The sequence below is a fragment of the Pleurodeles waltl genome, chromosome 5 (genome assembly GCF_031143425.1).
Source record: "Pleurodeles waltl isolate 20211129_DDA chromosome 5, aPleWal1.hap1.20221129, whole genome shotgun sequence".
NCBI classification, from domain to species: Eukaryota; Metazoa; Chordata; class Amphibia; order Caudata; family Salamandridae; genus Pleurodeles; species Pleurodeles waltl.
The window spans coordinates 1,196,622,570-1,196,649,813 of record NC_090444.1 but is presented as its reverse complement, the minus strand read 5'-3'; the positions used below and the strand labels follow the sequence as shown (position 1 = coordinate 1,196,649,813).

Sequence of the window (27,244 nt, the reverse complement as noted above, 5' to 3'; positions counted from 1 at the left end):
GTCAGGGGTGAAAGGGGAATCAATTCCCCTTTCATCCCTGACGGAGGGATGTGGGTGGGCGGCCTACGGGGGGAGCGCCAGCGCTCCCCCCTTGGGCCATGTGCAGGACGAGCTGGTCTCGTCCAGGGCACACGGGAACCGTCTCCGTGGACGAAACCAGCTCACCCGCGGCACCCTGGGGGTTAAAAAGCAATGTTTACATCGGCGTAACAGTTAGGTTTTGAATTTGCTTGTAGAAAACCTTAGAAATTCACCTGCTATAGTTATAGTCATTTCAAGTAACTATAACTCATGCCCTAAGGTAACTATAACTCGCACCGCCGTCATGCACTGCTAATTACCCCAGATATTCCAGCAATCATGACAACTTTTATAACATCATTGATAATATCACTGTAACATTTGTAGTAAAATTATTCATGAACAAATTGTGCATGGCAGGGGCGCAAGTTATGGTTCCCTTAGGGCATGAGTTATAGTTACTTGTGAATTTCCAAAGTTTGGTACAAGTAAATTCATAACCTAACTATAACATCCCTGTAACCTTTGTTTTTTTAAGCGAATCTTTCTCTCTCTCTCTATCTATATATATATATATATACCTATATATATTATTTATATTTATATACATAACCTGTCGCAATATCCAGTAGGTCGTTATAGTTGGATCAAAAATTCCCATAGAGGAAGCATTTTTTTGTTTTGCTAGTAACTTTGGCACCATTTGACGAATCTTCACTAAATTTTCCAAATTAGTACGACACTCAGTTCAGCTGCTGTCTTGAAATTTCAGGGTGATTTATCAATCAGGGGCCACGAAAAAGGAGGTGCCCCAAAATGCTTTATCCCCATTCTGTTTTTATGGAGATTTTGCAATCTTTAGTCACGGCTACAGCCCGAACTGCTGAAAGAAAGTACATCAGATTTGGCAAGAAGTTAGATCTTGGTCCGCAGATCGTGCGTTTTGTAATTTTGTGTAAATCTGTTCAGTAGTTTCAGAGTTAATAAAGGGAAAATATATAGATATTTTGTGACGCGGATCCGCATTTACCCACTGGCACCTTCAGTTCTGAGCAAAAAGCAAGGACCTTATTGGCTGGCCACAACCTGAAAGGAAAGTTGCAGAAACCATTTTGTTTCTTGGCTGGGCCCCGGGGAGAAAACGTAAATAAAAACAAACATTAGGGGTCAGGATAGAATTTTTCTGACCCCACAGAACACATGGAGGGGCCTGTAGGGACCCCTTGTAACCAGGCGCCCGTCGCCACGGTTACAAAACATTGCCCCGAACCTGCCGGACCATACCCCGGGGGCACGCCCGGGAGAATCCACAACCCGGAAGTGCTATCCAATGTGGACATCCGGGACAAGAGGACTGTAAAAAGAGAGGAGAGACCAGATGATGGGCGCGCTGGAGGGACGGAAGGAGCAGAGCACGACGAGGGAGAAAGCGAGTCAGGAACGGGATCGGAACCCGAGGAAGGGATCAGAGCGGAAGCCGAGGAAGACGACGGCGAGGACGCGGAGACACCGAGGAACCACAGACAACGCCGCCACGTCCCTGGAGGGGCGTGGCTCTCACAGGTACGGGCGTACCTTAGTGTAAAACTGTTACCCGAGTGGATGCGGGTAGAAATAAGGACAGAGCAAGGGGGCAAGGAACCGGGAAGGGACCGAGAGGAGGGGACTAAAATAGAATCGGTCAGATTCCCTAACGGCACACAGGGAGGTGATGAAGGAAACCACTCTCCTATATAATTTAGTAAGAAAGAGAGAGAAAGAGAGAGTATTAGTTCCACGGAGAAGGGTGATACACTATAAACCAGTTTACTCCCCACACCAACCTACACCCCTATCCTAACCACCCTACTAACCTTTATTTAGCTTAAACCCCAAACACCTACACTTACCTGGTTTGTATTTCTGTTTTTCTTTGGGGAACGCCATCATCCTCTGAGGTCGGGATCCAGACACCTCCTGGCAATCACGTGGATGAGGTCCTGACAGTCACCGGGAGTACCCTAGAACAAAGAAGATAAAAACTATTAAAATTTTGGTAACCCGAGAAGATGACAATACCAGAGACATTTCCTAGGGAAGAACAGGGAATAAAGTGAACACTTCCAGTAACCCATATTGCAATAAAAGGAATGGTACCACCAAATACAGTGTCTCCAGAGTTCATTTCAACCTTGACCGAGCAAGAACCCACTACACCCCTTATGGCAAAAAAAATCCCAAATTTTTTAGGCCGTTCAGGGGATCCGCTGCGGCACAAAGTATGACTCTCAGTTTAAATCTGTGTTGGATCAGTGTATCTGAAGCCCAGTGGGAAAAAAAAACTCACTCTTTCACACACCATACCCCTGCCGCACACGACCAAAGACCGTGTACAGCGTGGGGATGGGTGCATGCAGAGGGAGGGGTTGGCTGCCCTAAGGTAACTATAACTCAAGCCCCAGCCATGCACAGTTTTCTCATCAATAATTTTAATATTTACGTATATTTTATAAAGTATATTTATTTATGTTTATTATTAAATGTAATGTTTTATGTTATTTTGTAAATGTATTTATTTTTATATGAAATGTGATTTTAATGGTATATTTTTTTTTTAATTTCACTTTAATTTGATGTTATTGTAAAAATATTTATAAATAATTTATTGAATATTTTTAATTGTTATTTAATAGTTTCAGGCACTCTAGATTAGTTACACAATGTATTTTAAATATAGTTATATTTTATGCATTAATGATGATATTTTTAGTTTAGATATTTTTGGTAGTGTTTTCTATATTTAAAATTTTGGCTATATTTTATATATCTTCATGTTGTTGATATTAGGATATTTTAGATGTTTGGCATGCCACTATTTTTGTAGTCAATATTTGTTTCTGTTTTTTAAGTATAAGATGATGAGAGTTTGCCAGGCAATATGTTTTTATCAGTATTTATGTAGTTCAATGTTGTTGTAGTCAATATTGTGTCATAGAACCGGTTGGTGGCTAGGACTGGGGTGGCTCCAGGAGTCTAGGCCCATATGTCTAGACGTTCTTTTATTCTTCTCCATGTGTTTGCCCACCATTTTATGTGAGTGTGTTTGTGTAGGATGTCTCACTAACTGTTTTTCTTCAACTTCTAAAAGTATTTAGCAGTGATAATTGTTGTCTTGCGCTGTTTACATTTCAGACATTTTTAACCCCTTCGCTGCCAAGCTGCCTTTTCCCCCTCCCCCCCCCCCCTTTTCCCCCTTCTATGCCAAGCTTTTTTTGGCTATTTAGGGTAGTTCGCGCATAGGCCCTCATAACAGTTTGTCCACATAAACTACCCACTCCAAATTTGCGTCAATTGTTTCCAACAACCTAGGAATTTTAGAGGTACCCAGAGTTTGTGGGGTCCCCTGGAGGAGACCAAGAAATTAGCAAAAATACAGCTAAAATTTTGTTTTTGAAAAACAAAATGGGAAAAAGGGCTGCAGAGGAAAGCATGTGTTTTTTCCCCTAAAATAGGTATCAACAAAGGGTTTGGTGTGCTAACATGACCATCTCCCCAGCTTTCAGAAACAGGCAGACTTGAATCAGAAAACTATATTTTTCAACACAATTTTGGCATTTTACTGGGATATACCCCAATTTTACAATTTTTTGTGCATTCAGCCACCTCCCATCCCGGACAGCTAAATATTTCTGAAAGTAGACAAAGTTTTGAATTGAGCAAGGGGTCATTTGTGTAGATCCTTCAAGGTTTTCCTACAGAAAGTAATAGCTAAAATAAAAACATATTGGAATTGAGGTGAAAAAAAGAGCCATTTCTGCCCACGTTTTCTTCTAGAACTTTTTCCAGCTATGGCAAAGTTCTGAAAGCAATATATCGTTATGTCTGCTGGACTCTTCTGGTTGTGGGGATATATAGGGCTTGTAGGTTCATCAAGAACCCTATGTACCCAGAGCCAATAAATGAGCTGCACCTTGCAATGGGTTTTCATTCTATACAGTGTATACAGCAATTAATTTGGTGTAATATAAAGAGTGAAGAATAGGTATCAAGGAAACCTTTGTATTTCCAAAATGGGCACAAGTTAAGGTGTTGAGAAGCAGTGGTTATGTGCACATCTCTGAATTCCGGGGTCCCCATACCAACATGTGAATTACAGGGCATTTCTCAAATAGATGTCTTTTTTTACACACTGTCTTACATTTGGATGGAAAAAATGTAGAGAAAGACAAGGGGCAATAACACTTTTTCTTCTATTTTGTGGTCCCTCAAGTCTCCCGATAAAAATTGTACCTCACTTGTGTGGGTAAGCCTAGTGCCCGCGACAGGCAACGCAACATGGACACATCACATTTTCACATTGAAATCTGACGTGTTTTTTGGATAGTGCCTAGCTGTGGATTTTGACCTCTAGCTCAGCCGGCACCTAGGGAAACCTACCCAACCTGGACATGTCTGAAAACTAGACACCAGGGGAACCGAGGATGGAGTAACTTGTGGCGCTCTCACCAGGTTTGGTTACCCTGAATCCTTAGCAAACCTCAAAATTTGGCAAAAATACACCTTTTCCTCACATTTCGGTGCTGCAAAGTTCTAGAATCTGAGGGGAGCCACAAACCTCCTTCTACCCAGCATTCCCCCACATCTCCCGATAGAAATGGTACTCCACTTGTGTGGGTAGGCCTAGTGCCTGCGCCAGGAAATGCCCCAAAACACCACATGGACACATAAAAAAAATCAATTACAAAACTACCTGTTTTTGCAGGGGGGGACCTGCGTTTTTGTTCCTGGGCTCAGCAGTCATCTAGGGAAACCTACCAAACCCAGACATTTCTGAAAACTATACACCCGAGGGAGTCCAGGGAGGTGTGACTTGCGTGGATCCCTCAATGTTTTGTTACCCAGAATCCTCGGCAAACCTCAAATTTAGCTAAAAAAATCACATTTTCCTCACATTTCTGTGTGGGATCACCTCAGATGCGAAAAGCTCCTACCACCCAGCGCTCCCCTTAGTCTCCAGATACAAATGATACCTCACTTGTGTAGGTGGGCAAGTGCCTGTGACAGGGAAGAGCCAAAAACATGTCAGAATTGAGGGGGAACCAAAGCGGGACCAAAAGGACAGTTTGAAAAAAAAATGTTTAGGCTGACAAGTGGGTCAGAATGTTTATAGGTATAGATGCAACAATGCTGGGTGGTAGAAACTGTGTGGACTCCTGCAGATTCTGGAAGGTTCCATCACAAAAATGTGGGGAAAATGTGTGATTTCTAAGCTGGAGTTTTGCAGGGCATTGTGGGTAAGAAAATGGTGTGGGTGCATGTGAAGCACACCACCCTGGACTCACCCAGATGTTTAGTTTTCAGATGTGTCTAGGTCTTGTAGATTTTTTTACATGTCAGCATCCCAAAGTCCAAAAAGAGCAGCCCTCACCATTACAAGTGAGACGACTTTGAGAGCTAGCCAAGCTCTCATTGCCCAAATGTGAAACCAAAACCCAAAATAATCAAATGGCCTCTTGCTTGCCATTGGGATAAGATCTTTTAGTGTGCGGGGGAAGAGTTGAAAGACTGTTACCCCCTTCATTTGGGGTGGGGGCATAATCATGCCCAAACTGGTTGGTAGCCACCACCCCACTATTATTTTTTTTTAAGTTCCCTGGCATCTAGTAGGCTTTTTCGCCCCCCAGGGAGTGGATCAGGGTAATTGTCCCATCTGCCCACCGGTGGGCAGAACAACTTTGTCCACATTTATTTGCGGTGGGGGTATGGCCATACCCCCACCCCCTTTTAAAAATAAAATAAAAATCTTCCCTGGTGTCTAGTGGACTTTCTACCCCACTTAGGGGCAGATGAGCCTTACAAAAATAGGCCGATCTGCCCCAAAGGGGGGCAGAAATGGCCAACAGTAATGTTCCCCCATGGGGGGCTGTCCACCCAAACAAAACACACACACACACCTATCCAGAGTGCCTCAGTGGTTTCTGCCCCCCTTGGGGGAAGGTGGGCCTAATAGAAATAGGCCGATCTGCCCCGAAGGGGGGCAGAAATGGCCTAAAATAAAGTTGCTCCCAAGGGGTCACTCCCCATCTGTAAAAAAAAAAATGTAAATCCCTGGTGTCTAGTGGTTTCCGCCCCGCTTGGGGCAGATTGGCCTAATAAAAGTAGGCCAATCTGCACCCAAGGGATGCAGAAATGGCCTAAAATAAAATTGCCCTCCAGGGGAGCAACCCTTGCCAGGGGGTGGCTCCCCTTGAGTGAAACTGGCGCAAAAAGAAAATCCCTGGTATTTAGTGGTTTCTGCCCCCAGGCCTACAAAAAATAGGCCGATCTACCTCCAAGATTGGCAGAAATGGTCTAAAATAAGATTGTCCCCCAAGGGAGTGACCCTTGCCTAAGGGGTAGCTCCCCATCTATAAAAAATCAAAAAAATTAAAATCCCTGGTGCCTAGTGGTTTCTGCCCCCCTTGGGGGCAGATGGAGCAAATTAATATAGGCGGATCAACCCCAACGGGGGCAGAAAGGGCCTTAAAATAAATTGCCACCCTGGGGAGTGACCCTTGCTCAAGGGGTCGCTCCCCTTATCAGTAAATACAAAAAAAAAACCTCCCTGGTGTCTAGTGGGCATTTCTGCAGCACGATTGCTTTACGATCGTGCTGCAGAAATGCTCATAGAGACATGAAAGGAAAGGAAAAGCCCTTCCTTTCCTTTCATGCCTCTCTGATCTCCCCCACACCTAGATCGGGAGAGAAATGCAAGCATGACATCATCAGACGTCACTGGGGGTGGGCAGCAGGGAGGGGGGTTGAAGGGGAAGTGATTCCCCTTCCATCCCTGCCCTGGGGTGGTGGGTGGTCCGCAACTGGACTTCACATGGGCCGGTACCAGGACATAATAGTAATGGTTACGTCAATGGCATCCCAGCGCTGCGCCACCAGACGTAACCATTACCTCCGTGGCACCGAAGGGGTTAAAGTTTATTTTAAAATGTTTTCACTCTTTTGGTTATGTAATGCTGCTGAATTTATTGTTGCTGCTTTACTAGTGGTACACAAGGCCCACAGATAGGAACAATCTCATTTTGTTTGCATATTTGTGCAATCTTTTCCCTTTAATTTTGCAAGTTTTTGTTGATGGAGCAGGAAAAAGGGGCTCAAGTCATGGTAGGACATCCATGTTTGTCATGTCTCCATGTGGTGACAGACATTTTCTGAGGCCTTTGAATATGTGTGTCATAGGTGACAATTTTGTCTTTGTACTCCATGCTTCCTATCTTGTGACCATGTTTAATCCCATTTTCTAGGAGTATTGGTATTAGAAGAAGCTCATGTCACTTTTGTTCATTTGCTGTTTTTTCATCATATATGTTTCTTGATGTATTTATCTGTGCTTGTATATGATTTTAGTAGTCTGCAGTACACAGGTGGTGTTTTTGATTAATTGTTTTGAATCTTACCTGCCTCTCCCGCCTATATTAGGGGTTTGATGGGCTTTCGAGGGACACCAGAAATGACTTAATTAATTTATTTAAATTTTTGCCCACTTCCTCCTGCTTCTTGTACGGGTCTCATTGACCCTGGAGGGACTCCGGCAATTAGTTATCTCATTTATTCAATTTTTGCCTACCTCCTCCCATAGGGGTGCCATGGGCCCTACAGGAATACCAACAATTATTGAGTTCATTTATTTGATTTTTGCCTGCCCCTTTGCCTCCCACAGGCAGCCAATGGACCTTGGAATGGTACCAGCAATTATTTAATTTATTCATTTGATTTTGCATACCTATCCCTTCCTCCCACAAGGGCCCCATTGGCCGTGGACATACACCAGCTCTTATGTAATTAATTTACTAGATTTTTGCCTGCTTCCCATATGGGTCACATCGGTTCTGTGTGGACCCCAATTGCATTTTCGGTGAAATGTCTAGCAACAATATTTAGTTTGTATATGGGCAGCCTATTTTAAAGCATTTGTGATGATGAAGATGATAATGACTTGGATTTCATAACTGACTAGATTGTCTAATTGACTTCCTGCTTATTATTATTTGTTGTCTGCAGGTGCACAAGACATCACAAACAATAATGAGATGGAGAGTATTATGAAAATTAGCTGATGCTGCCACCAAAGTCCTCTGCTAATTGCTTCTCCTCATTCTAAGTGCTGACCCGTTCAAGAAGTAAAGAAGTTGGTCCCAAAGAAGAAGGTTCCTGACAAGAAAGTGGCCAGGATGGAGATGAAGAAGTCTGTTGACAGTGCCACCGCTAGCATCAAGCCCTCATCCTTTTTCTGGAAAGATGACATGCACCCCCATCTGACCAGGAAGAGGCTAGAAAGAGGATCATCCCTGTAACAATGGCACCTGCTTCAAAACAATGCTTATGTCTCTCAATAAAGCACCAACTACAGTCATAGAGCAGTGAGTATCAAATCAGTTTGTCCCAACACCACACTGAATCTTCACAAGAAAGTCAACAACTGGAACCTCAGCCTGCAACATCTGATCTTCCAGAATCAGGAGCAGAGCACAAAGTTGTGCTTACTTCAAAACCGGAGGTTGTTGTGACTGCTCTTCCATTGAACACATCAGCTTCATGATCTCTGGCAAGAAAAGAATTAGCAGTCCCCCATTTTCTCCAACCCCTAACCCCCACCTTTGGATAATCTTGACATGGATTGGAGCCCCACTGAGACCCACCATGAGAGACAAGGGAAAAGGAAGTTTCCCGAAAGCGTTTGGAGTGAGGGAGATGATAAGCCAGTGATTGTTAGTGTGTAGAGTGGCACAGAGGAAGCACAGACCACCTCCATTCAACCTACTCTCTCACGTAGTATCACCAACACTGCCTGCTTCATCTTTTCAAGACCCCAGAAGCCTGCAGAAACTGTCACCCCTTACTCAGTCACAGCCAGCCTGAGCGAAAGGAAAATAAAACAGCCCAGCTTCACCTCAACAAGTTCTTCAGGCTTTGACACAATTGGAAAGCTCCTGTTCCTAGATAGGGAATTCATTACATTCAGGCCACACTCAGGCCACAAGAGGGGCAAATCGAAGAGTGCTCAATTTGCCACAAAAAAGATTGTCATGGTAAGCCAAGCAAACATTGCGGTACTGGGACCCAACTAACTAACCTGAAAAAACAATATGCAATTGTTTGGGAATAGCATATAAAAAATATAAAAATATAGCTGCTGGTGAGAAAGAAGTTGAACTGATAAAAGGAGCCAGTCGTGAGGAGGAAGAAGAAGAGGATGTCAACTTCATCCAAAGCAGCCCTACGTTTGCCACTCATAGTGCTCGGTCATCACCCATAGCAACATCAGAATAGTGCAAAGTACAGGAAGAAATATCATCTCAAAGCACCAAAGCAGCCTACCTTCCCCTTATAGGTCACAAGTGGAGATACTTCAAAGAAAACAGTCACAACAACTAATTATCAAAGGCTATGTTCAGCAAGGAGTCACTGTACCACCAAACCTATGATAAAGTCCATTTACACAATGGGAAGCTGACCATAATGTTAGCGCTTGACCTCCTCCCTTTTACTTTCATAAAAGGACAGGGTTTTCTTTAGTTCATGGAGACCCTTTTTCCACAATAGAAGGTTCCGAAACACACCTATTTTTCCCACTGTTGCTGTGACAGCACTGCACCATCAAGTGCTGCAACTGGTTAAGGAGAGCTTTGTTCAGTCCATCCATCTCATGACAGACATGTGGACCAGTTTACACATGGATCACTGCCAACCCCACACGGCCAAAGGCTACGCGTGGCGGTGTTTGGATTAATGTATGGTAATTAAATATTACTTTACATTAAAAAAAACTAGAAATTCACTGAAAAAAGCAAAGGCGCAGCACTAAATTTAATGGGGAAGGGGCACACAGCCCCACCTACTCAGGCCGATTTCTGCCCCTTGGATCCCATTTGGGGCCAGGCACATTTTGTGGAGGAGGAGCACCCCCCTCCCTGGGCTGATTTTGGTCCCAAGGACCCCATCTCTTGGGGCTCAGCCATATTCTAAAGGGTGAGTGGGACATGCATAATTAGCTAACTTGAGAGTCTTGGGGCAGCTAAAAAGAAAGACTATTTACATTTTGTAACTTAACCGTCATCTTCATTTATTGACAGCTGAGATGGGCTCATTGAATTGATGACTATTGTGCTTGTTTATCACCTTTCTCTAATTCCCCCTACACCTCCATTCATTAAATCCCTAACACTCTTCCCTCCAAGTTGTATGATCTATTGTGCTGTTAATTTTCGCAATCAACAGATTTACCACTTGTGGATGTAGGTATGGTTACAGCTACACCAACTGTTACAGGGGAATGGTACCGAAAGGGTACCAGAAATTGCAAATTTCCCCATGCCACCCCTCCTCCCCAGAAAAACAAAAAGGGTTCACTAGGAAGAAGCTCTCACCCTAAGTGGAACAAATATGTAGGCAACCACATTTGAATATCCACCGGGCTCCTGCCTTTTTAACCCCCCCCCAGCGAGGGTGGGCCAGGGTGGGTAGGGGGTAGTACGGTTATGGTTTAGGGGAGGGGGGCATGTGGCCCGCTTCCCGAGCCTTCTCGAAGCCCTCAGGAACCCATCTCCTGGGGGTGTTTCTTCATATTTAGGAGAGGGGGGTACAGCTCTCCCCAATCAATGGATCATCCCCGGTGTCCCACCCCCCAGGGCCTGATCCAAGCAGTGTCCCATGGACCCCATCCTCTGGGACACTGCTGTTTCCTGCCCGAGAGAGTGTGACATACTCTGCTTGCACTCTCCCGGACAGAAAACAGAACTTTGCTCCTGCCCAATTGGATCAGTAAAAAATGCTGGTCCCGCTCAGGCAGGAGCAAAGTGAGTTAGGTGTCTCCCACCGGCACCTCAGTGGGTGCTGTTGGAGTGCTGGCTGGGATCACAGGCCAGAGCCTCCAATGAAGGATGTGTTTTGGGTGCTCCAGGAGGGCATTGGGACACCACTTAAAAAAATGAAAAAGGATCAGCCCCTGCCATGGAGGGGGTGTGTGGAGCTGGCAGGGCTTGTGGGTGTCCTGGGACTCCCACACAGCCCTCACCTCTTTTCAATGTGGTGTGCATGCCTCAGGTGGGCATCAGGGCATCTAAAAAAAGTAAAACAAAAAAAGGAATAATAAATCAGGGCAGGAGCCACTCATTTACTATTCACACTTCCAGAGAAGGAGCACCCCACAATGTCCTGGGTGAGCTTTTTAATTAGAATTCTGGAGCCTGGTGGTGCCCCTAGAAGGAACAGGGGCACCACAAAACATTTTTTAATGTTGCAGGTGGCTGAAGGGAGTGCAGCAGCTCCCCAGCAACATTAAAAATAGGCAGTAAGTCTCCCAGGTCATTGAATCCATGACCCCAGGAGAGCTTACCATTTTTTTAAAGCACTCCCATCTAGAGCTGTATGCCCTTCAACTGGAGTGCAAGGACCGTTTGTGGTGGCCTTTATGGCTGCACTGTGTGGCCTAAAAGCATGATATAGGAAAGACTCTAAGACATGTTAATATTTTTATTATGGAATAATTCTGTTTACTCTTAGTACCACAATTTCTTACGTACACAGCGTGTTGCCTACAATCCCATGGGTCAGCTGCAATGGTAAGCATAAGAACTGGTAATTCATGTACACAGCTTCCGCCTACATCCCGGTGGCCGGCAGCATAAGACAGGCAGGTTAGGCAAAACAAAACAGACAAGTTGAAAAACTCCCAATATCCCTTCCTCCCCCCAATGGTCCTATCTGTCAGTGGCTGAGTGGTCAATGGAATTGGCAATATAGTAATTTGGGTGGTGGTTGTGGAAACAAAGTGTATCAATGGGTCACTATAGATTTCTAGTGAGGGTGTATCCGGGATCAGGCAGAGTATTTGCAGATATGTCGTGCATGTTAATTCCTGAATATCAGACAATCGAAGACTAATGAAAGGGGCCCATTGGTCCACATACCTGGTGCAGTCTGATTTTGTAGCAAATGATAACTTCTCCATCCCCAAAATATTCCACAATCTGTGTAGCCAGGAGGTGTGATCTGGTGTTCTGTCCGTGGACCAGAGACTGAGTATAACCTGGAGCGCTGCCCCCAGTACTGGGGCATTTGTCTTCCTTTGAGAGAGTGAAGAGGATAAGTCAGAGGTTGGGAAAACCTAGAATGTTGTAAGCTGGGAACCTCAGAACGGAGGTGTTGAAGGACTTAATCCCAGTATCGGGTAAGCTTGGGGCAACACCATAAAAGAGGTATCAGAGTCCCAGTGCCACTGCAACCCCACCAACATTCCCGGGAGCCATCTGGCCTCCACCGCCGCAGTCTCGGCAGGGTCAGGTTCCAATAGGACGCAATCTTATATGGCGTTTTGGTGCTGGCCATATTATGCGCTCTTTGGTGAACCCTCTAAAAAATGTCCTTCCATTATTTAGTGGAGAGGGATCTACCTAATTCGGTCTCCCTTTAGATTTGGTTGGGGAGTGTTCCCTCCTCAGAAGAACATACAGTTCTGAGGCGTCTGTCATCAGTTTTAAGAAGCACTTATTTCTCAAAGGGGGTCTACGGTCATCCCATTCTCTGTTGTATCTCAGGCCCCATCACCCAATGACACAGTTGGAGATAATGGACCCCCTCAGCATCAGCTAAGGATTAGTCAGTTTTTAGCTGGTTAAAGGGTATTACCCCTTGAGTGTCGAAGAGAAAGCCCAACCGCTTACAGCCACCATCTCGTCAGCGGCGAAACTGCTCAGGTTGCATTCCAAGAATTAAATCTAGGTTGGCCAGGATCAGGGTAAGGGGGGAAGGGAAAGTTGTTAAGCCTGCCTTGATTGCTACTGAGTCCCACACTCGCAGCACAGAGCATGTCACCAGGTAGGAATACAGGTCCCAAGCCCTATGTTTACGGTGAAGCTAGACCTCCTTCCACAAGTGGGAACCTAAAACAGCTTGATCTTTAAATGTCCAGTGCTTCTTGAAGAGCAGGTGGCTCCATTCCACTATGAAGTGAAGTTGAGCAGCTTCGTAATATTGGGACAGGTGAGGGACCGCCAACCCACCCTCCTCTTTAGAGTTGTGTACCAGATGTTTGTGAAAACAGGGCTTCTTGCTGTCCCAGACAAATGTATTGACCGCCAATTGAAGAGAGTGTACTGCAGTCAAAGGTGGTGTCAGAGGCAGGGTTCGGAATAAATATAAAAAGTGTGGTACGGCCATCTTGACCGCTGCGACCCTGCCCATCCATGATAGGCGAAGGTGACTCCATGACTCTAAATCTTGCAGGTCTGCGAAACAAGAGCTGAATAATTAACATCCATTGTTTTAGAGGCAGTGCGGGCCAAGGCGATGCTCAAGTACAGGAAGGTATCCACTGCCCACGCAAAAGGGAAAAGAGAGCAGAGGGTGGCTTCATGAGCAGGGCTGACATTGAGGTTCAAGATCTGTGATTTTTGCACATTTACTTTAAATCCTGAGACCTTCCCGAAGGCACGGAGCTCATCTATTAATGCCTGGAGCAAATTTGGGGTTCTGTTATAGATAAGATGACATCGTCCACATAAAGGTTTATCAGATGTTGTTCCCCCCTGAAGGGAATCCTAGTGACATTCGAATTGTCCCTCACCCATTGCGCTAGTGGCTACATATACAGAGCAAAATGAAGAAAGGACAGCCCTGGTGTGTACCCCTCACAATAGGGAATAGTGGTGATGAAGTGCCATTAACTTATATGGAGGCTCTCGGGTTGCTGTAGATACTACTAACCCATTTGCAGAAATGCTCATCAAACTTGAATCTTTGAAGCGTGTCGAAAAGATAGGGCCCGTGTACATGATCAAACAATTTTTCTACGTCGATGGACAGGCGTAGACCCTCCTTGCGTGACTGCTGGACCTTCTCCATAAGGTGAAGCAAGCGCTTTGTGTTATCACTGCATTTACGTTCTTTTGTTGTTGATGTGGGAGTGCTGCAACCCCCCAACAACATTAAAAAAACAGTAAATCTCCTAGGTCATTAAATCCATGACTCCAGGAGAGCTTACCTTATTTTTTAAAGCCCCCCAAGCAGGTGCTTTGTGCTCTTCAGCTTGGGTGCAGAGATACCTTGTGGTTGTTTTTATGGCTGCACTTTATGACCTAAAAAATCTGAAAAGAAAGACTGAAATTAATGTTGATTTTTTCAATAAACCTTTATTATTCACATTTTATGACAATATGTTTTATAGAACCATTGTAATGTGATAGTTTATGAATCATACATTTGATTATAATTATTGGTGACTTTTAGACAAAAACAATAGGTCTACTTTATGTATAGATAAATGTGCCCACCCCTTGATAAATGCAATAGGCCCATGTTTTATATTTTGGTGTTCTGACCCTTTGACAAAGTCAGTAGGTCTGCGTTACTTAAAATGACACCAGGTACAATGTTACATCACATTGTCAGCCATACATGCATGTGGGGGTTGTGCACAAGGACTGGCTGTATGCCGTGGCCTGGCCCCGTGCCCAACCTCGTGCTGCGCATGGCCAAAGACCATGCGCAGTGTGAGGTTCGACAGCAGTGGAGGGTTGGGTGCAGGGCCTGGCTGAAGACTGTGCACAGTGGGGAGATGGGCAGCAGAAGAGGAATGGGCTCAGGACATGGCCACTTGCCAGGCTGTTCGCCCAGCCACACTCTGTCATAGACATCTTACTTAACGTTAAAAAACACAGAAGTCCACTGAAAAAAACAAAGGTTAAAATGACGTTATAGTTAGGAATTGTATTTATATCTTTAATTTTAACTTTAACTTTAAAATAAGAAAAAAGACTTAGAAATTTACTGAAAAAGGGTAAAGGGATGTTATATGTAGGTGAAAAAGTCAGGTAAAAAATACTATGAAGAAAAATACCAAACATCCCCAGTTATAGTTATCTCAGGTAACTTAAACATGTGCTCTAAAGTAATCTGCACTGAACCCATGCACAACTAATTACCTCACATATGATATCACTCATGACATGTTCTAGGACATCATTAATAACGTCACTGTAACATCTGAAATTACATCATTGATGGCTCAAGAGGGCACTCGAGGCCAGTAAATAGAAAAATAATTACTTTGTTTATGTAATGTTTAAACACCAGAATACTGCAAAGAAGATAAGTACTGTGCAATGCATCAACATTGTTGCAAGTAAGTAATGCTTTTACTCAAATGCGCTTTTGCGCAGTAAAGGTTTTAAAGTACTTTTAATGCAAGACAGTTCTCAGGGGTCCCCTGTGAGTTGAAGAGTGCTAGGGAGGCAGGGTCACTAGGAACACCAGCAGTACAGTTTTACCTGCCCGAGACATCTGGGTGCAGTGGTGCTGGTTTAGTCGGATGCCTTGCACACTGCGAGGTTGGTGATGGGGTGGGGCCACCTGAAAAAAACTACAAAGGGGGACAAGTCCTAGAGCTCTCAACAGGGAATAGATTTTTGGGGGTCCTGGGAGCAGGCGCCTCCATCATTGGCCATGGGCCGTGAAGCTCGGGTGCAGAGAGTTTAGGTCACCGGGTGCTCCTGCGTCAAGACGCCCATGGCTCCTGGGGGGACCTGCAAGAAAGTGACAGAACAGGGCAGCTGGGTCACACTCTCAGTGATGTCCTCTGTGTTGCTGAAGTCCCTAGATGGTTGGTCCTCGGTTTTGGGGTTGGAGTCTGGACTGTACTACAAACAAGCTTTGGCTGCTGCAAGGTGCCCGGTACCCCAGGAGTTGGTGCAGGATGGCTCCGGTAGGTCCTGGTGTCTTCTTACTTGGTGGGGAGCATGGTGACCTCGTGGATGGCTGCTGTGTTGGTGTCACCTGTGGTCAGCAGGTTGGTGTGCCAGACGTTTCTGTTGGTGACAGCAGGCTACAGGGAAGGGGCTATTCTACTCCATGGGAGATGTGGGCTACTTTACAAAGTGCTAGCAACCCTCCAAGGCTTTCAGGAGAAGCACAGCTGTAGGACGGACCAGGTCTGGGCAGTTGTCAGGAAAGCAGCGGGTAGGCAGGTCTACAGTTCTTGCATTGGTCAGCTCTTCTTTTGTCCTCCTTCTTCTTCATTCAGATAGATCTCCTCTTCTGGTGTGAGGGGGCCATCTAAATACTCATTTTAGAGGCGTTTAGGGGAGTGTAGCATACTAGCCAATGGGCTACTTACACTTGGGGTGACTAAACCCCCTATATGACCACTTCCTGTGGGGAGTGGGAATAACCTTTCCCAGAATTCCTAGTTCCACCAAAAAGAAGAGGGTGGAACCCCTCCTTGAGTGTCCATGTCGGGTAGCTAACTTAGGGGTGTGGCTAGCCCATTGGTGGTACATGCCTACTGCATAACTAATTTTCCTGCCTGTCCTGATGCCAAGTGGGCCTCAGGGCGGGGGTGGCAACTCCCAGGTCTGGGGGAAGCCAGGGTCTTTGATGCGCCCTGGCCTTGGTATGCAGATTCACTAGCCATCCTGCTGCAGTAGGTGATAACACCATCCCATGAAGCAGGCATTGTTTCTGGCCTCTGAGAGCACGGCCTCTCAGCTCCAGGGGGTCAGAAACATGTCTGTGGTGACAGGCTCCTTGATACCAGTCAGCCAGCACACTAAGGGACTAGTAGGTTACAGGAACCTCTAAGGTGCCCTCTGGGTGCACAACAAAAATAATCCAAGGCTGGCATCAGCCTGGATTTCTTAAGAAGGAGGTGTTTGATATCAAACACAATAGGTTTCAGTGAAGCCATTATGTAGCTGGGGAACTCAAAATGACGAGTGTCCAGTAAATAACTCAAGATGACTATCCTGTCCACTTGCAATAGATAGTAATTGAACTAGACATCAAAGAGCCATGTCTGTTCATGCAGATATGTCCTCACATCGAATACAATGCACCCTACCGTAGGGCTCTAAGGCCTGCTGTAGGGGTGGCTTACAGATATTTATATGCAGTGAGTGCGGCATGGTACACAATGCCTCTGCCATGTTGTGTGTTCACCTGGCTTGCACCAGGACATGAAATCTGCAATTGCAGCTGTGTGTAACTTTTTTGGGGGGTCTCTGAGGGTGGCACAATGTGCTGCAGCCCTTAGGGACCCTCTCCAGTACCCACGCCCTAGGTAACAGGGGTCACCATGTACTAGGGTCTTACAAAGGTACAGGAGTGTGTGCCAGTTGTACACATTTTACCTTGTTTTAGTCCCACCGAGGCACCCACAACATGGTATTTGCTGGGGGCTGTAGGGGGAGCACCAGGGTCCCCCCTGCCCGCTCCCCAAGCAGGCGCCACTACTTAGATTATTGGTGGATGGCCCAACTCCACGGGGGCACTCACAATGTCTGCATTCTTGGGGGCTGCAGGAAAAGCCCCTTGGCCCCAGTCAGATCTCCATTGATCGTATGTGTCTCATTTATTGACTGTGTATTAGACAAATGCTTAGCACTACCCTCTGAAAAGCCTAGCTGTTCACCCACACTACCACAAAAGAGAGCTTTTGGGTATTATAAACCAATAAAGGTTGTCTGTACTATCTGCATAGTGTACCCCTACATTTGGTACACTGCATGGATAGCCAGCTTCCTACAATGAATAATAAATGAGTGTCAGAAGCCGTTCATTTATTATTCAAATCTCCAAACAAGAAGCTCCCAACAATGCCCTGTGAGGGCATTTTACTTATATCGTTGGAGCTTGGTGGTGCCCCTAGAAGGGCATAAGTCTACAGCAACATTAAAAAAAACAGTAGGTTCCTTCGGTTATTGAATCCATGACCCCAGAAGAGCTTACCAAATTATTTACAAGCACTCTGAGCTGGAGCTCTATGCTTTTCAGCTGGAGTGCAGGGATCCCATGTGATAGGTTCTATAGCTGCACCTTGTGGATAGAAAAATGTTAAAAGAAAGACTTGAATACATGTTGTTTTCATTTTTTTAAATAAAGCTTTATTAAAAAACATTATGCCTGTCATTTTTATTGCACATTGCAATGTGTGATATATAAAATATATCCTTTCATAACAACTAATGCCACCCCATTGCCTCGCACAGCCAAAGGCATGATGATGGGTAGATTGCTTTGCGTAGGTTTAGACGCAGTGTTGGGTTCTGCCACGCTGTACCCCACAACTCCCCACAGGCAGCAGATTCCTCACTTTGACAAGGGTTCAGTGCCTCAAAATAAAAAAGGCAAGCACATCGTCTTTTGTCAAGGGGTGACACCATTAATATTAAAGACAAGCCTATGGACTTTGTCATGGGGGTCACCACATCAGGATATGAAGGAAAGCCTACTTGCTTTGTCACGAGGTCCCCAACATCAATATAGAAAGACAAGCCTAATGGCTTTGTCAATGGGTCACTACCTTAATAAGAATTGAATTTCAAAACCAATTGGTTTCTTGACCATATTCAAAGATACTCATCATTAATAATAGGCATTGCAATGTTTGACTATTAAGTGTAAAATAAAGCGTTCTGCATTCAAAACAACATTAAGCATGTGTCAGAGACCTTTGTTTACACTGTTCAGGCCACATAATGGAGTCATAAGACAAATCACTAGAAGTTCCTGCATTTTTCCTCCAAAATTCACAAAGTTATATATGCATCTTCATCTTATATGTATTATACTGAATCAGTCTATCAGGGTGTTGACGCGTTTCAGTGGCTATTATGGATTATTAACACCTTCTACAGAACTTGAAACATATATTCTCCCACATGTATAACAACACTAAAAATCTGTAACAAAAATATATATATAATGAATACAACTTTCTTAGGGCTGCTATCACAACTCAAACACTAACATCTCCATTACATTTCTGTTCTTAAAACATCTTTAGCCCACTTTTATTCCCTATAATCAATTGGGGCCCCTTCTTCAAGGCTACCCACATTAATCTATTCCACAGAATCATAGCAACTCAATTTAAAATCATAATGAAGTGGCACCATCACATCACTATGTCATATCTCATTCGCTAGGTTCATAAACTGTCACCAACGCCTCATAACAGAGCCATTATTCACTCAACCTAGCCATTCACTCATATGTCACAGGTAATACATAAACTCCTCAAACAGTCACTTCAAATTGATTGATTGATTGATTGATTGATTCATCATATACCCCTCAACTTCACTATTTGGTCATAGGCTTTAAATAATGCATAGCCTCATCATCATCTGGCTCTGTCAACACACACTCCCCATACAAGGACTACCTGTCAATGAACCATTCTCATCCAATTCAAAAACTCACCCAAGTAGATCTGATTCGTCTAGGAACCTATGTTTCCATTTATTAGTCTCAAGAGATCTTTAAATTCACAATTTTTTAAGGACTGTGCATAGCCCTATTTCTTCTTAGAAGGGCATTATCTACAGAAAAAATCAAAATAGAAAAAATCATAAGTGCTTCTCTTACTTGATCTAATTTATTCTGTCACTAATTTCCATACGAAGAATCAAATCTCGAACCATCCCCCTCAAAAGTACATTAAAAAATGAGTCAGAGGTACTGGTGGTAGACAAAGCTCCTATAATTAATCTTTCAAGTAGGGTCTTAAGTAGTGTAGAGAGCGAAGTTTAGAAAAAGGATTGAGCTTTGTCCCCAGCATAGGCGTTAATAAATTTGAAATAGAAAGGGATCGTAAGGCTTTTTTTTAAAAAATCTGACTGAATCGGTTTTTTGAGGGTCGTAATGAGAGGTGGTTAGTAAGTCAGGTTTACATCCTAAGTCAACCTTTACTCCCAGTATAGCACACATGGAGAGAAACATTGAGATATTGAGAAGGTGGTGAAGATGTGTGTTCGTAAGGCTCTAGAAGAACCTTGCTTTCAGAAGACCATAGGAAGGCGATGAATGCTTTGAAAAATTACTTGAGGATTACAATAAAACCTGCCAATAAGCGTGGTGGCGTGGTGATATTAAATACCATTAGTTATGAAGAAAGGGCTTTGAAACTTCTGTCTGTGAGAGAACATGACCAGGAGGGCTCTATGAGTAGGCCACAAGGGTTAAAGAGGGAGGTTGATGCCTTAACGGAAGAGTCTAAGAATGAAGAATGGATATGTGAGGAAGAGTATAGGTTTCTTTGTAGTGATGATCCAATCACTCCAGCATTTTATGGACTGCCTAAGGTGCATACAAATTTATATCATCCCACCCCGCTAAGACCTATTGTGGCCTGCATTGGGTTTTTGCTTGAACCACTCAGTGAGTATGTAGATTGTTTTTGGTATGGAAGCAAATATCCTACATAAAAGATTCAGCATATATAATTTTGCTGCTCGAAAGAAATAGCTTCAATAGAGACAACAGATTACTTGTCACTCTAGACATAGAGTCATTATACATGAACATCCCTCAGGACAACACAGTCAAGGTACTCAAGAAAGTTTTGAGCACTGAATAAGTAGGGGGTGCTCAGAGGCTTTGTAGTTAGGTGTGCCTCAATGGTATTGAAAAATAATATCTTTCTCTTTAGAAATGGCTTGTATCTCTAGCTTAAGGGTACCAGGATGGGAGCCAACTGTGCACTGAAACTGGCTTGCCTCTATGTGGGGGAGTTTGAAGGGAAGCATATTAACAATGAGGTGGCCCCGTTTTTTGAGAATATGAAGTGCTGGCATTGTTTTATTGATTATATCTTTTTTGTATAGGAAGGTTCCTGAACAATATTAGATGAGTTGTTAGAGCAGCTGAATCTAGGTGATCCTAATTTGAAATTCACAGCCCATGTCAATTTTACTGGTGGCCGTCGTCTTGTATGAGTTTGACATTGAGGTTTTGACTTTCGTTTTCTTTAGGGTTTTTTCTAGATCAGCTTGTCAGCTGCAAGTGTTCTGTCAAATTCACAGCTCACATGAGGCCGGTAACAGTCTCTGTGACCGTTTGAGTTTCTTCTCTCCGCTTATCTCGTGTTGCTGCTCCAGGGATCGCTGAGACTTGTCGGAGCAGGGTTTTGGATCAATTTCACTTTTGGATCAATTTCATTTTGGATCAATTTCATTTTGGATCAATTTCACTTTTGAATCAATTTCACTTGCTTAGGTCATACTAGCCCCTGGAGGGGCTAGATATCTCTTTTTCCTCTCTGGGTGAGAGGTTTAACCCTTTCCGGCCAGATACTTTCTTTTCTCTCTGTGTGAGAGGTTTAACCCTTACCTGGTTTTTGCTGAAGGAGGATTGTGTTTCATCTTGTTACTATGGATAGTTCTCAGCCTCAGTTAACTCATGAGGAGGAGGAAGATGTTTTAAAGGAACATTTAAATGATTTTATTCAGTCTTCTGTGGATCAGGCTATGGCTACCTCTTGGCAAAAACTGTCAAAAAATTTGGAAAATTCAGTAGTTAATATCGTGTCCAAGACCATGCTGGCCCATTCTGCGGGGGAAAGCAGAAAGCGTCCAATCTCCTCAAAAAATAAAAAAGAGACTGGCGGAGGACGTGGTTCCTCATGGGCCTCCTAATAAGGAGGGGTTAATAGCTAAGTCTATGAGAAAATGCATGGTTAAAACCAAACACATTTCTTCTCCTATCAGAATAACAAAGATTTTGGACACGGATGAGGAAGAAAACGGTAGTTCGGATGAGGATGTTGGAGGGTTACTTTTCCCTCCTCCTCTTAAAAAGCCCAAATATGTTTCGGAGTCCTCAGCCATTCTGGATTCTGAAGGGGTGCCTATGTTTGATCCGGGAGATATACAACATCCGAATTCCACAGAGTGGCTTCCCTCAGAACATGTGGCGAATCATGTCACTGCAAGACTTCGTACTCCCTTGGATAAACAGGTCCGGGCGAAGTTAAAATCGGAGTGTCCCCGCCCGGCTCTGTCTTCTAAGATAACGGCGACTCCAGCGATTGATTCTTCGCTCCTGACTTTCTTTACCAGATACGGCAAAGATCCCCGTAAAGGAGTGGATAAGGCCTGGTCCACATGTCAGGATAAGCTTTTGGACATTGTGGGTCCCTTGACACATATTTTTGATATAGCGGAAGCAGCTCGGCTGGAACAAGTCGCTATTGACCCTGAAGAGCTCTCTTTATGGGCGCAGCGAGCTGTTTGTTTGTTAGGAAATGCTAATTCCTCTATTACTCACGAGCGGAGGAAAGGACTCTTGCTCAAGTTGGACCCAAAGTTGGTTAACTTAGCCGGTTCGGATCCGGGGGTGAAGGCAGAAGGATTATTGTTTGGTGATTCCTTCATTAAACAGTTAAGCAAGTATGTGACCACTTTTTCTTCGTTGGATAAGGCACAGCAATCTTTGAAGAAGATGTTCGCTTCTCGGGTTTTCACCAGGGCCGGCAGAGGTAGGAACCGCTTTGCCGGCCGAGTTTATGCCAATCAAGGTTCCCGTGGTACCTACCAGAACATCTATCAGGATTACAGGCCTCAATTCTATCCCCAAAGAAGCAGGGGCTTCAGGGCAAAAGGAGGACGTAACTCCAGAGGTGCGACCCAACTCGGTAAGTCAGACTTCCTTTATTCCGGTGGTGGGGGGCCGCATTGCGCTATGTCTATCAAAATGGGAGGATCTCACAAGGGATCCTTGGGTTCTAAACACAGTGCGAGGTTATGTTATAGAACTCTTGTCAGAGCCTTTTCAAGAGGTTTTTCCTCCCCCTCCTCAGTTTTCAGATCAAATGACAGATTTAATTTCGTTGGAGATTCAATCTCTACTGCAAAAACAAGCTATTGTTCCTTGTTCTCTAGATCCTTCAGGTTTCCTCAGTTCTGTTTTTCTGGTTCAGAAAAAGAACAAGAAAATGCATCTGGTCATCAATTTGAAACAGTTCAATCAGTTTGTTCTTTATCGGCATTTCATGATGGAGACTATTCTTCATCTCAGAGATACCCTTCTTCGGGGCGATTGGTTGGTGAGGTTAGATCTTCGGGATGCTTATCTGTCAGTTCCCATTCATCCCGTCTCGCAGAAGTTTCTCCAATTCTACTGGGCAGGTCAGTATTTTTGTTTCACCTCTCTTCCTTTCGGCCTTTCCTCCGCCCCGTGGTGCTTCACAAAATTAATGAGGCCAGTGGCGGCTTTCCTCAGAGCTCGAGGCATTCGTCTGGTGATTTACTTGGACGACATCTTGATCATGAGTCAGACTCGCGATTTGCTTTTGTCACAAGTGCGTCTAGCTTGCGCTCTATTGGAAGATCTAGGTTTTATCGTAAATTACGAGAAATCTTCTCTAGATCCAGTTCAGCAAATCGAGTTCCTAGGCTTTCTGGTAGATTCCATATCAGGTACTCTCCTTCTACCGTCATCAAAGATCAAATCCATAAAGTCCGAAATTCTCTTAATTCTTCGCAGTTCTGTTTTATCCCTCAGATCTTTAGCAAGAATTGTGGGTCGGCTTTCGTCCTCAATTCAAGCGATTTTTCCGGGTCCCCTGCATTATCGGGCATTGCAAAGACTAAAGATTCGGCATATCCAAAAAGGCCTAGCTTATTCAGATGTTATAGCTCTGGATCAGGAGTCTCGGGCAGAACTCCAGTGGTGGATAGACCATTTAGATGCCTGGAACGGCAGAACTATCTTTGCATCAGCCCCAGATCTTGTATTAGAGTCAGATGCAAGTCTGACGGGTTGGGGAGCCCGGTGTGGTGCAATCTCGACTGGAGGTTCATGGTCTCTAGAGGAGTCAAAATTGCACATAAACTGTTTAGAGATGCTTGCAGGCTCCTTTGCAATCAGGAGCCTCGTAAGGGACAGGATTTCTTGTTCAGTTCTGCTCAGAATGGACAACATTTCGGCGGTGCGTTACATCAATCTGTTAGGAGGCACAAAATCCAGGCCTTTAGCGGAATTAGCGAAAGGGTTTTGGGAGTTCTGTCTTCAAAACAAAATCTTTGTTCAAGCCGAATATTTTCCGGGCAATCTCAATTTGGTAGCGGACTGGTACTCCCGTTTCTTTCGGGACTCCAGCGACTGGATGCTCAACTTACAGGTGTTCAACGCCCTACTACACAAGTGGGGACCCTTCCACATAGATCTCTTTGCTTCACGGTTAAACACTCAACTTCCACGATTTTTCAGTTGGCTTCCAGACCCTCTAGCTCTAGCCTTCGATGCGTTTACTCAGGATTGGTCGTCTTCCCTCAATTACGCCTTTCCTCCTTTTATTTTGATTCCCAGAGTTCTGGCACAAGTCAGACGTCAGCAAGCTTCTCTAGTTCTCATAGTCCCTTTTTGGAACTCCCAGGTGTGGTTCCCTTCCCTCCTGGAACTGTCAATCGAATCCCCGATTCTGATACCCTCCTTTCCAGATCTCCTGACCAATCATCAAGGCCTCCGTCACAGTTTAATTCTTCAAGAGTCCCTGATCTTGTCGGCGTGGAAAATTTCGGGGAATCTCGATCTAGCGTTTCAATTTCGACAGAAGCTGCAGCCTTCATTGACCGGGCTACAGCTCCTGGGACAAAGAAGGCTTATAGATCAGCTTGGTCTCTCTGGTGTTGCTGGTGTTTGGGAAGACAAGTTGATCCCATTACAGCGGATGTGTCTTTGATGGTCAATTTTCTGGCGTCGGAAGCCAGTAAAGGTAAGTCCTTTCGTACTATTAATTTATATAGATCTGCGATTTCTTCGACTCATGATTACTTTCAAGGTAAGCCTATTGGCGAACATCCGCTGGTTTGTCGTCTATTAAAGGGAGTAACATTTTCTAACCCGCCAAAACCTAAATACAGTTGTTTATGGGATGTTAATACAGTTTTAACGTTATTTGTCTCTTGGCCCGACAATCCTTTGTTATCTTTGAAGCAATTATCGGCTAAGCTAGCTATGCTTTTATGTTTGGTATCTTTTAAACGGTTATCCGATGTTAGAGCTCTCGACGTTACTGCTCGCTATTTTACTCCCTCCGGAGTTCTGTTTAATGTAGTGAGACGTACCAAAACTAACCTTTCTTCAGTTTTTTATCCCTTTTTTCCTGATCATCCCAAGCTCTGTGTGGGTCAATGTTTAAAAGTTTATGAACAATGGACAGCCGATTTGAGAAAGTCTTCTTCTACTCAGTTATTGATTTCTTTTAGGAAACCTTACAATCCTGTATCCTCTCCTACTTTGGCCCGTTGGGCTCGCTGGATTATGACTTTAGCTGGTATTGATACCTCTGCTTTTGGTGCGCATTCAGCTAGGGGAGCCATGGCATCTAAAGCTTTTTGGGCTGGTTCTCGTTTAGAGGATATTCTCAGATCGGCTGACTGGTCTAATGATAATGTATTCAAAGTGTTTTATTGCAAACCGATTCAGCATGCTTCATTTAATGTGATTGATTCGCTTTAAAATTGCATAATAGGAGCCTCCGGTCTTGTCATAAAATGTAGATTTTCCTAGTAATTTATGAAGGAAAGTCTTAATTTTATTAAAGACACGGAGGCGAGTATTATCCCACCACTATAAATTCTAACTCTGTGTTTTATTGCCCTCCCTTTTAGCTTCTACTTCAACACAGCAAACCTCTGCATAGAGATCGTTTAGGTGCGGTGGCTTCCCTTTTGTTTCCTTTCAAGGAATCTCAAGCGACGAGTCGACAAGACCTGCCGGTTTTCCTCCAGAGACTTATATTTTATCTGCAAGAAGTTTTCTCGCTTTGTTTGGCGTTTTGTGTTTGTTGGGTTATTATTCCATTGTTTACTTCTTATTGAGTTTCGCACAAGAAAAGAGGGCTGTTTTCAGTCAAGATGGGTATTATTCCGTGGAATCGACGGTGATTGGTGCACTGTTATGGACTACTGTTGTTCTCCCATTGGCTACTTGTGGTTTGCCTTATGGGAGTTGTAGTGAATCTTGACTGGAGCTGCTATTGAAAATAAAGAAAAGACAACTGCATAATACTCGCCTCCGTGTCTTTAATAAAATTAAGACTTTCCTTCATAAATTACTAGGAAAATCTACATTATTCCAGTCATTGCCATAAATCACAGAACGATAATATCTTGTTTGGTCAATTTCACCCGTTTGCAGAGAAATTGAACCTCATTGGAAGAGTTTCACAAACACTCTGAAGTATTAAAAAAGAAACTTAGGGCTAGAGGGTATCCAAGCACATTAATAACCCACTCATTCAAAAGAGCCCGGTTTTATAATAGAGAAAGCATGTTCAATAAACCTCAGAAGTATATTGATAGTAATAGAACTGTATTTGTCAGTACCTATTCAACAATTAATAATCGAATAAAGAACATAATCAATTGTAATTGGAATATTCTTAATGACCTGGAGGAAGTAAAACTAGAAAATCCTTTATTTGCATTGAGCATGAACTTCAACTTGAGAAGTTCGCTAGTTCATATTTATAGAGAGGATAGGCCCCAGATGCACATGACAATGTGGAGGACAAAGGTCACCTGTATTACCATTGTGTCAGATGCAGCATCTGTGATCAGTGCTTAGTCTGAATATCAGTGCATTAAATTCACCACAACCACATTTAATAACTGTCATAGTAGTAGTACTGTGGTGTATTTTGTGATATGTCAGTGTGAGCTAGGAAATGTGGGTGAGAAGAGTAAGGAACTGAGATACAGAATTAGCACATATCCGCTATTAAAACTCAGAAGTTAAATGCACCGTCAGTGGAGCATCTTTTAAATAGTGGTCATGCTCGTACTGATATGAAAGGCTTAATTTGGAAGAAAATAGAAAATAAAAAGAGAGTGGGCAATAGAGATGAGTTCAGAAAATTCAAAGAGCAATGGTTCGTATTAAGATTTTAATACAATGAGGACGAGTCTGAACAGCAAACAAAATGGGACCGATTGACCACTTAGTATATTTTAATATTCCCTCAATATTACAGTGGTTTTAATTTAGAGGGGTGGCTTATCATGTTTAGAAGTAAGCCTTTAAGTACTGCTACAGTGGCTTGAACTTAGAATGGCGATCTAATGCAGTAGTCACTCTCTCAGTTTCATAATGTGGAGTATTGTGCCATGAGATGTAAATGGAAGATGGCAACTATCTAAATCAGTGCTTCCCACCCTTTTGACTACTGAGGACCCCCAATTAATCCTTACTGGAACCGAGGCACCCTCAGTGAATCACTATTGGAATCCGGGGACACCACTGAGTCATTACTTGAAACAGGAGACCCCAGCCCAAGCATTTTCGATTATTTGAACCGCAAAACAATGCACAAAAAATACAGAAACCAGCATTTATCAAACAAATACACATAATATTTAATTCTCAAAAAAATATTTTAAAAAATCAAAATTTGAATGGGAAGGTTGGACCT

At 43.8% G+C, this 27,244-nt stretch overlaps 1 long non-coding RNA gene across 1 annotated transcript in view; it reads left to right on the top strand.

The window, feature by feature from the left end:
* The window catches only part of LOC138296377 (uncharacterized), a 69,197-nt gene extending 43,373 nt beyond the window's left edge, over positions 1–25,824 (top strand). The window contains exons 2-3 of the long non-coding RNA XR_011203818.1: positions 8,056–8,414; positions 25,443–25,824. This is a non-coding gene — a long non-coding RNA (uncharacterized lncRNA). The remainder of the gene's footprint in view (positions 1–8,055; positions 8,415–25,442) is intronic.
* Positions 25,825–27,244: the final 1,420 nt, after the last annotated feature.